Here is a 9,184-nt window from a genome sequence, read left to right on the forward strand (position 1 = left end):
TTTACCCTTGCCTTTTGGTTTTAAGGGCTATAGGCTTTTTCTGCTTGTTTTTTCTTTTTCTTTTATATTTTTTTTGCCATTATTTTCTTTTTTTCGCAAGCTTTTGTTATTCACTGCTTTTTCTTGCTTCAAGAATCAATTTTATGATTTTTCAGATCATCAATAACATTTCTCTTTTTCATCATTCTTTCAAGAGCCAACAATTTTAACATTCATAAACAACAAGATAAAAAATATGCACTATTTAAGCATTCATTCAGAAAACAAAAAGTATTGTCACCACATCAATATAATTAAACTAATTTCAAGGATGAATTCGAAACTCATGTACTTCTTGTTCTTTTGTATTAAAAATATTTTTCATTTAAGAAAGGTGAAAGATTCATGGAATTTTTCATAGCCTTAAGACATAGACTCTAGACACTAATGATCATGTAATAAAGACACAAACATAGACAAACATGAAGCTCAAAAACCAAAAAACAGAGAGATAAGAATAAGGAAGTTAAGGAATGAGTCCACCTTAGTGATGGTGGCGCCTTCTTTTTGAAGGACCAATGGTGTCCTTGAGCTCCTCTATGTCTCTTCCTTGCCTTTGTTGCTCCTCCCTCATAGCTCTTTGATCTTCTCTAATCTCATTGAGAATGATGGAGTGCTCTTGGTGTTCCACCCATAATTGGTTCATGTCATGACTCAATCCTTCTAGAGAAGTGTTGAGTTGTTCTCAATAGTTGTTTGGAGGAAAATGCATCCCTTGAGGTATCTCAGGGATTTCTTGATGATGAGCTTCCTCATGCGTCTCTTGAGATCCATGAATGGGCTCTCTTGTTTGCTCCATCCTCTTTTTAGTGATGGGCTTATCCTCTTCAATGAGGATGTCTCCTTCTATGACAACTCCTACTAAGTTGCATAGATGGCAAATGAGATGAGGGAAATCTAGCCTTGCCAAGGTGGAGGGCTTTTCGGCTACTTTGTAGAGTTCTAGAGGGATGACTTCATGAACTTCTACCTCCTCTCCAATCATGATGCTATGGATCATGATGGCCCGATCCATAGTTACTTCGGATCGGTTGCTAGTGGGGATGATGGAGCGTTGGATGAACTCCAACCATCCTCTAGCCACAGGCTTAAGGTCCAGTCTTCTTAATTGAACCGGCTTGCCTTTTGAGTCTCTTTTCCATTGAGCTCCTTCCACACATATGTCCATGAGGACTTGGTCCAACCTTTGATCAAAGTTGACCCTTCATGTGTAGGGGCGTGCATCTTCTTGCATCATAGGGAAGTTGAACGCCAACCTTACGTTCTCCGGACTAAAATCTAAGCATTTCCCCCTAACCATTGTAAGTCAATTCTTTGGGTTTGGGTTCATGCTTTGATCATGGTTCCTAGTGATCCATGCATTTGCATAGAACTCTTGAACCATTAAGATTCTGACTTGTTGAATGGGGTTGGTGAGAACTTCCCAACCTCTTCTTTGGATCTCATGTTAGATTTTTGGATATTCATTTTTCTTGAGCATAAAAGGGACCTCAGGGATCACCCTCTTCTTGGCTACAACTTCATAGAAGTGGTCTTGATGGACCTTTGAGATGAATCTCTCCATTTCCCATGACTCAAAGGTGGAAGCTTTTGTCTTCCCTTTCCTCTTTCTAGAGGTTTCTCCGACTTTGGGTGCCATAAATGGTTATGGAAAAACAAAAAAGCTATACTTTTACCACACCAAACTTAGAATGTTGCTCACCCTCGAGCAAAAGAAGAAAGAATAGAAGAAGAAGAAGATATGGAGGAGAGGGAGAGATGTGTGCGTTTCGGCCATATAGGGTGGGTTTGGGTGGGAAAGATATTTTGAATTTGAAGGTAGGTGGGGTTTATGGGGAAGAGTGGATGGATGTGATTGGTGAAGGGGTAATGGGGAAGAGAGATTGAGGTGATTGGTGAAGGGTATAGTGTTATTGGATTGTGTGAAGAAGAGAGAAGTGGGGTAGGTGGGGATCCTATGGGGTCCACAAATCCTGAGGTAATCCTGTGGGGTCCACAGATATTGAGGTGTCAAGGATTTCTCATCCCTGCACCCTTTAGGCGTGTAAAACGCCCTCTGTATGTAATCCTGGCGTTTAACGCCAGACTGCAGCTTGTTTCTGGCATTAAACGCCCAAATGTAGCCTGTTTCTGGTGTTTAACGCCAGCCTGATGCTTGTTTCTGGCGTTAAACGCCATCTTGGTGCTTGTTTCTGGCGTTAAACGCCAGACAGATGCTTGTTTCTGGCATTTAAACGCCAGACAACTCTTCTTCCAGGGTGTGCTTTTTCTTCTGCTTTTTTTATTCTGTTTTTAATTTTTGCAATTGTTTTATGACTCCACATGATCATAAACCTAATAAAACATAAAAGAATAATAGAAATATAAATAAATAAAAATTGTGTTGCCTCCCAATAAGCTCTTCTTTAATGTCAATAGCTTGACAGTGAGCTCTCATGGAGCTTCACAGATGTTCAGAGCATTGTTGGGACCTCCCAACACCAAACTTAGAGTTTGAATGTGGGGGTTCAACACTAAACTTAGAGTTTGGTTGTTGCCTCCCAACACCAAACTTAGAGTTTGATTGTAGGGGCTTTGTTTGACTCTGTATTGAGAGAAGCTTTTCATGCTTCCTCTCCATGGCTGCAGAGGAAGATCCTTGAGCTTTAAATACAAGGTAGTCTGCATTCAATTGAAGGACTAGCTCTCATCTGTCAACATCAATCACAGCTCCTGATGTGGCTTAGAAGGGTCTTCCAAGGATGATGCATTCATTCTCATCCTTCCCAGTGTCTAATATTATGAAATCAGCAGGGATGTAAAGGCCGTTAACCTTCACTAGCATGTCCTCTACTAATCCATAAGCTTGTTTTATTGACTTGTCTGCCATCTCTAATGAGATTCTTACAGCTTGTACCTCAAAGATCCCAGTTTCTCCATTACAGAGAGTGGCATAAGATTTATACCTGACCCCAGGTCACACAGAGCCTTCTCAAAGGTCATGGTGCCTATGGTATAGGGTATTAAGAATTTACCAGGATCTTGTTTCTTTTGAGGTAAAGTTTGCTGAATCATGTATTTAGCTCACTAATGAGCAAGGGAGGTTCACCTTTCCAAGTATCATTACCAAACAACTTGGCATTCAGCTTCATGATGGCTCCTAGATATTGAGCAACTTGCTCTTTAGTTACATCTTCATCCTTTTCAAAGGAAGAATAGTTCTCAAAGCTCATGAATGGCAGAAGAAAGTTTAATGGAATCTCTATGGTCTCTATATGAGCCTCAGATTCTTTTAGGTCCTCAATAGGGAACTCCTTTCTGTCTGGAGGGCGTCCCATGAGGTCTTCCTCATTGGGATTCACGTCCTCTCCTTCCTCTTTGGATTCAGCCATTTTGATTATATCAATGGCCTTGCACTCTCTTTTTGGATTCTCTTCGGTATTTCTTGGGAGAGTACTAGTAGGAGTTTCAATAATTTTCTTACTCAACTGACCCACTTGTGCCTCTAAGTTTCTAATGGAGGACCTTGATTCATTCATGAAACTTAAAGTGGCCTTAGATAGATCAGAGACTATGTTTGCTAAGCTAGAGGGGCTCTTCTTAGAGTTCTCTGTCTGTTGCTGAGAAGATGATGGAAAAGGCTTGCTATTGCTAAACCTGTTTCTTCCACCATTATTAAAGCCTTGTTGAGGCTTTTGTTGATCCTTCCATGAGAAATTTGGATGATTTCTCCATGAGGGATTATAGGTGTTTCCATAGGCTTCACCCATGTAATTCACCTCTGCCATTGCAGGGTTCTCAGGATCATAAGCTTCTTCTTCAGAAGATGCCTCTTTAGTACTGTTGGATGCATTCTGCAATCCATTTAAACTTTGAGAAATCATGTTGACTTGCTGAGTCAACATTTTGTTCTGAGCCAATATGGCATTCAGAGCATCAATTTCAAGAACTCCCCTCTTCTGAGGCGTCCCATTACTCACAGGATTCCTCTCAGAGGTGTACATGAATTGGTTATTTGCAACCATGTCAATGAGTTCTTGAGCTTCTGCAGACATTTTCTTTAGGTGAATGGATCCACCTGTAGAATGGTCCAGTGACATCTTGGAAAACTCAGATAGACCATAATAGAATATATCCAAAATGGTCCACTCTGAAAGCATGTCAGAAGGACACTTTTTGGTCAACTGCTTGTATCTTTTCCAAGCTTCATAGAAGGATTCACCATCTTTTTGCTTGAAGGTCTGAACATCCACTCTGAGCTTGCTCAGCTTTTGAGGAGGAAAAAACTTGGCCAGGAAGGCTGTGACCAGCTTATCCTAAGAGTCAAGGCTATCTTTAGGTTGTGAGTCCAACCATGTTCTAGCTCTGTCTCTTACAGCAAAAGGGAAAAGCATGAGCCTGTAGACTTCAGGATCTACTCCATTAGTCTTAACAGTATCACAGATCTACAAAAACTCAGTTAAAAAATGATAGGGATCTTCTAATGGAAGTCCATAAAACTTGCAGTTCTGTTGCATTAGAGCAACTAGTTGAGGCTTTAGCTCAAAATTGTTTGCTCCAATGGCAGGGATTGAGATGCTTCTTCCATAAAAATTGGAAGTAGGTGTAGTATAATCACCAAGCATCCTCCTTGCATTATTATTGGGTTCGGCCATGTCTCCTTCTTTTTCGAGATTCTCTGTAAAGTTTTCTCTGAATTGTGCTTTAGCTTCTCTTAGCTTTTTCTTCAGAGTCCTTTCAGGTTTAGGATCTGCTTCAACAAGAAAGTCCTTTTCCTTGCTCCTGCTCATATGAAAAAGAAGAGAACAACAAAGGAAGAGGAATCATCTATGTCACATTATAGAGATTCCTTTATGTGAGTAGAAGAAAAGAAGAAAAAAAGAATAAGAATGAAGAAGAGAAAAATTCGAACACAGAAGAGAAGAGTGGGTTCGAATTTTAAGATGAAGAGAAGTGTTTGTAAATAAATAAAATAAATAGAAAGAGATGAGAGGCAGAGAATTTCGAAAATTATTTTTGAAAAAAAGGTTAGTGATTTTCGAAAATTAAGAGAAGAAATAAAATTAAAATTAAAATTTGAAACAATTAGTTAATTAAAAGAATTTTGAAAAAGAGTGAAAATTTTTCGAAAATTAGAGAGAAAAAAGAAGTTAGGTGGTTTTGAAAAAGATAAGAAACAAACAAAAAGTCAATTAGTTAGTTGAAAAAGATTTGAAAATCAAATTTAAAAAGATAAGAAGTTAGAAAAGATTTTGAAATTGATTTTGAAAAAGATATGATCTGAAAAAGATATGTTTGAAAAGATATGATTGAAATTTATTTTGAAAAAGATTTAAAAAAAAGGAAATAAAAAAGATTTGATTTTTTAAAATTAAAATTGATTACTTGACTAATAAGAAACAAAAAGATATGATTCTAGAATTTAAAGATTGAACCTTTCTTAAGAAGAAAGTAACAAACTTCAAATTTTTGAATCAATCACATTAATTGTTAGTAAAGTTTTTGAAAATCATGAAATAAAGATAAGAAAAAGATTTTGAAAATCAATTTTAAAAATTTTCTAAAATAATAAAAAATGAAAAAGATTTGATTTTTGAAAAAGATTTTGAAAAGATAGGATTTTCAAAATTGAAATCTTGACTTGACTAACAAGAAACAACTTATTTTAAAAATTTTTGACTAAGTCAACCCCAAGATTTCGAGATTTATAAGAGAAATAAGGAAAAGATATTTTTTATTTTTAAATTTTTAATGAGGAGAGAGAAAAACAACAAAATGACTAAAGACATAAAAATTTTGGATTAAAATAAATGATGCATGCAAGAACACTATGAATGTCAAGATGAACACCAAGAAGACTTTGAAGATCATGATGAACATCAAGAACTTATTTTTTGAAAAATTTTCAAGAAAAGAAAAACATGCAAGACACCAAACTTAGAAATTTTTCATGTTTAGACACTATGAATGCAAAAATGCATATAAAAAACAACAAAAGATATAAAATAAGAAAATATGAAGATCAAACAAGAAGACTTACCAAGAACAACTTAAAGATCATGAAGAACACTATGCATGAATTTTCAAAAAAAAAAGCGTAAATTTTAAAAACATGCAATTGACACCAAACTTAAAAATTGACACTAGACTCAAACAAGAAACATAAAATATTTTTGGTTTTTATGATTTTATTAATTTTTTTTGGATTTTTCGAAAATTTCTTTTTGGAAAAACGAAAATAAAATAAAAATTTTGAAAGATTTTTGAAAACTTTTTGAAAAGAAAATAAGAAGAAAATTACCTAATCTGAGCAACAAGATGAACCCTCAGTTGTCCAAACTCAAACAATCCCCGACAACGGCGCCAAAAACTTGATAGGCAAAATTGTGACTCATACTTTTCTCAACTCGAACAATTCCTAGCAATGGCTCAAAAAACTTGGTGCACAATACTATGATTCACACACATTCTTCACAACTTCGCACAACTAACCAGCAAGTGCACTGGGTCATCCAAGTAATAAACCTTAGGTGAGTAAGGGTCGATCCCACAGAGATTGTTGGTATGAAGCAAGCTATGGTCATCTTGCAAATCTCAGTCAGGTGGATTCAAATAGTTATAATGGTTTTTGAATATAAAGATAAATAAAACATAAAATAAAGATAGAGATACTTATGTAATTCACTGGTGGGAGTTTCAGATAAGCGCATGAAGATATTGTGTTCCTTCTGCATCTCTGCTTTCCTACTGCTTTAATCCAATCATTCTTACTCCTTTCCATGGCAAGCTGTATGTTCGGGTTTCACCGGTGTCAATGGCTACTTCTCATCCTCTCAGTGAAAATGGTCCAAATGCGCTGTCACCGCATGGCTAATCATCTGTCGGTTCTCAATCATATTGGAATAGAATCCAGTGATTCTTTTGCGTCTGTCACCACGCCCAACACTCGCGAGTTTGAAGTTCGTCACAGTCATCCCATCTCAGATCCTACTCGGAATACCACAGACAAGGTTTAGACTTTCCGGATCTTAGGAATGGCTGCCAATAATTCTAGCTTATACTACAAAGACTCCGATCTTTCGAAATGGAGGCTAAGAGATACACGCTCGATCTAAGGTAGAACGGAAGTGGTTGTTAGGCACGCGTTCATAGGTGAGAATGATGATGAGTGTCACAGATCATCACATTCATCCTGTTGAAGTGCAGCGAATATCTTAGAATAAGAATAAGCTGAATTGAATAGAAGAATAATAGTAATTGCATTAATACTCGAGGAACAGCAGAGCTCCACACCTTAATCTATGGTGTGTAGAAACTCCACCGTTGAAAATACATAAGAATAAGGTCCATACATGGCCGAATGGCCAGCCCCCTAAACGTGATCAAGAGATCAAAAGTGATACAAAGGTAGTCTCCAATGATCAAAAGATGATAACACAATAGTAAAAAGTTCTATTTATACTAAACTAGTTACTAGGGTTTACAGAAATAAGTCTAAGTGCAGAAATCCACTTTCGGGGCCCACTTTGGTGTGTGCTTGGGTTGAGTTTGAGCTTTACACTTGTAGAGGCTTCTCTTGGGGTTAAACGCCATGTTATAACGTATTTTTGGTGTTTAACTCTGGTTTGTGATGTGTTTCTGGCGTTTTACTCTAGAATGCAGCATGGAGCTGGTGTTGAACGCCAGTTTGCATCATCTAAACTCGAATAAAGTATAATCTATTATATATTGCTGGAAAGCCCTGGATGTCTACTTTCCAACGCAATTGAGAGAGCACCATTTAGAGTTTTGTAGCTCCAGAAAATTTATTTTGAGTTCAGGGGTCAGAATCCAACAGCATCAGCAGTCCTTTGTCAGCCTCCTATCAGATTTTTGCTCATGTTCCTCAATTTCAGCCAAAAAATACCTGAAATCACAGAAAAACACAAAACCTCATAGTAAAGTCCAGAAATGTGAATTTTGCATAAAAACTAATAAAAACATCCCTAAAAGTACCTAGATCTCACTAAAAACTACCTAAAAACAATGCCAAAAAGCGTATAAATTATCCGCTCATCACAACACCAAACTTAAATTGTTGCTTGTCCCCAAGAAACTGAAAATCAAATAGGATAAAAAGAAGAGAATGTACTATAAATCCCAAAATATCAATGAATATTAGTTCTAATTAGATGAGCGGGACTTGTAGCTTTTTGCTTTTGAACATTTTTGGCATCTCACTTTATCCTTTGTAGTTTAGAATGATTGGCATCCATAGGAACTCAGAGTTCAGATAGTGTTATTGATTCTGCTAGTTAATTATGTTGATTCTTGAACACAGCTACTTTTATGAGTCTTGGCCGTGGCCCTAAGCCCTAAGCAAGCAAAAAAAGCCAATAGCCATTAAAACCAAAAGGCAAGGGTAAAAAGGATCCAAGGCTTTGAGCATCAATAGATAGGAGGGCCCAAGGAAATAAAATCTAGGCCTAAGTGGCTTAATCAAGATGTCCCTAACCATGTGCTTGTGGCATGCAGGTCCAAGTGAAAAGCTTGAGACTGAGTGGTTAAAGTCGTGATCCAAAGCAAAAAGAGTGTGCTTAAGAGCTCTGGACACCTCTAACTGGGGACTTTAGGAAAGCTGAGTCACAATCTGAAAAGGTTCACCCAGTCATGTGTCTGTGGCATTTATGTATCCGGTGGTAATACTGGAAAACAAAGTGATTAGGGCCACGGCCAAGACTCATAAAAGTAGCTGTGTTCAAGAATCAACATACTAAACTAGGAGAATCAATAACACTATCTGAATTCTGAGTTCCTATAGATGCCAATCATTCTAAACTTCAAAGGATAAAGTGAGATGCCAAAACTGTTCAGAAGCAAAAAGCTACTAGTCTCGCTCATCTAATTAGAACTAAGCTTCATTGATATTTTGGAATTTATAGTATATTCTATTCTTTTTATCCTATTTTATTTATCTAGTTGCTTGGGGACAAGCAACAATTTAAGTTTGGTGTTGTGATGAGCGGATAATTTATACGCTTTTTGGCATTGTTTTTAGGAAGTTTTTAGTAGGTTCTAGCTACTTTTTAGTATATTTTTATTAGTTTTTAGGAAAAATTCTTATTTCTGGACTTTACTATGAGTTTGTGTGTTTTTCTATAATTTCAGGTATTTTCTGGCTGAAATT

The 9,184-nt window shown here is 36.8% G+C and overlaps 1 non-coding gene across 1 annotated transcript; it reads left to right on the top strand.

Annotated features, from left to right (window-relative positions):
- Window positions 1–4,176: 4,176 nt before the first annotated feature.
- On the top strand, window positions 4,177–4,280 carry LOC130955225 (small nucleolar RNA R71). Its single transcript, XR_009076669.1, has one exon. It is a non-coding gene; the product is annotated as a small nucleolar RNA R71 (small nucleolar RNA).
- The last annotated feature ends 4,904 nt before the right edge of the window (window positions 4,281–9,184 follow it).

This window comes from Arachis stenosperma, chromosome 1 (assembly GCF_014773155.1).
Source record: "Arachis stenosperma cultivar V10309 chromosome 1, arast.V10309.gnm1.PFL2, whole genome shotgun sequence".
NCBI classification, from domain to species: Eukaryota; Viridiplantae; Streptophyta; class Magnoliopsida; order Fabales; family Fabaceae; genus Arachis; species Arachis stenosperma.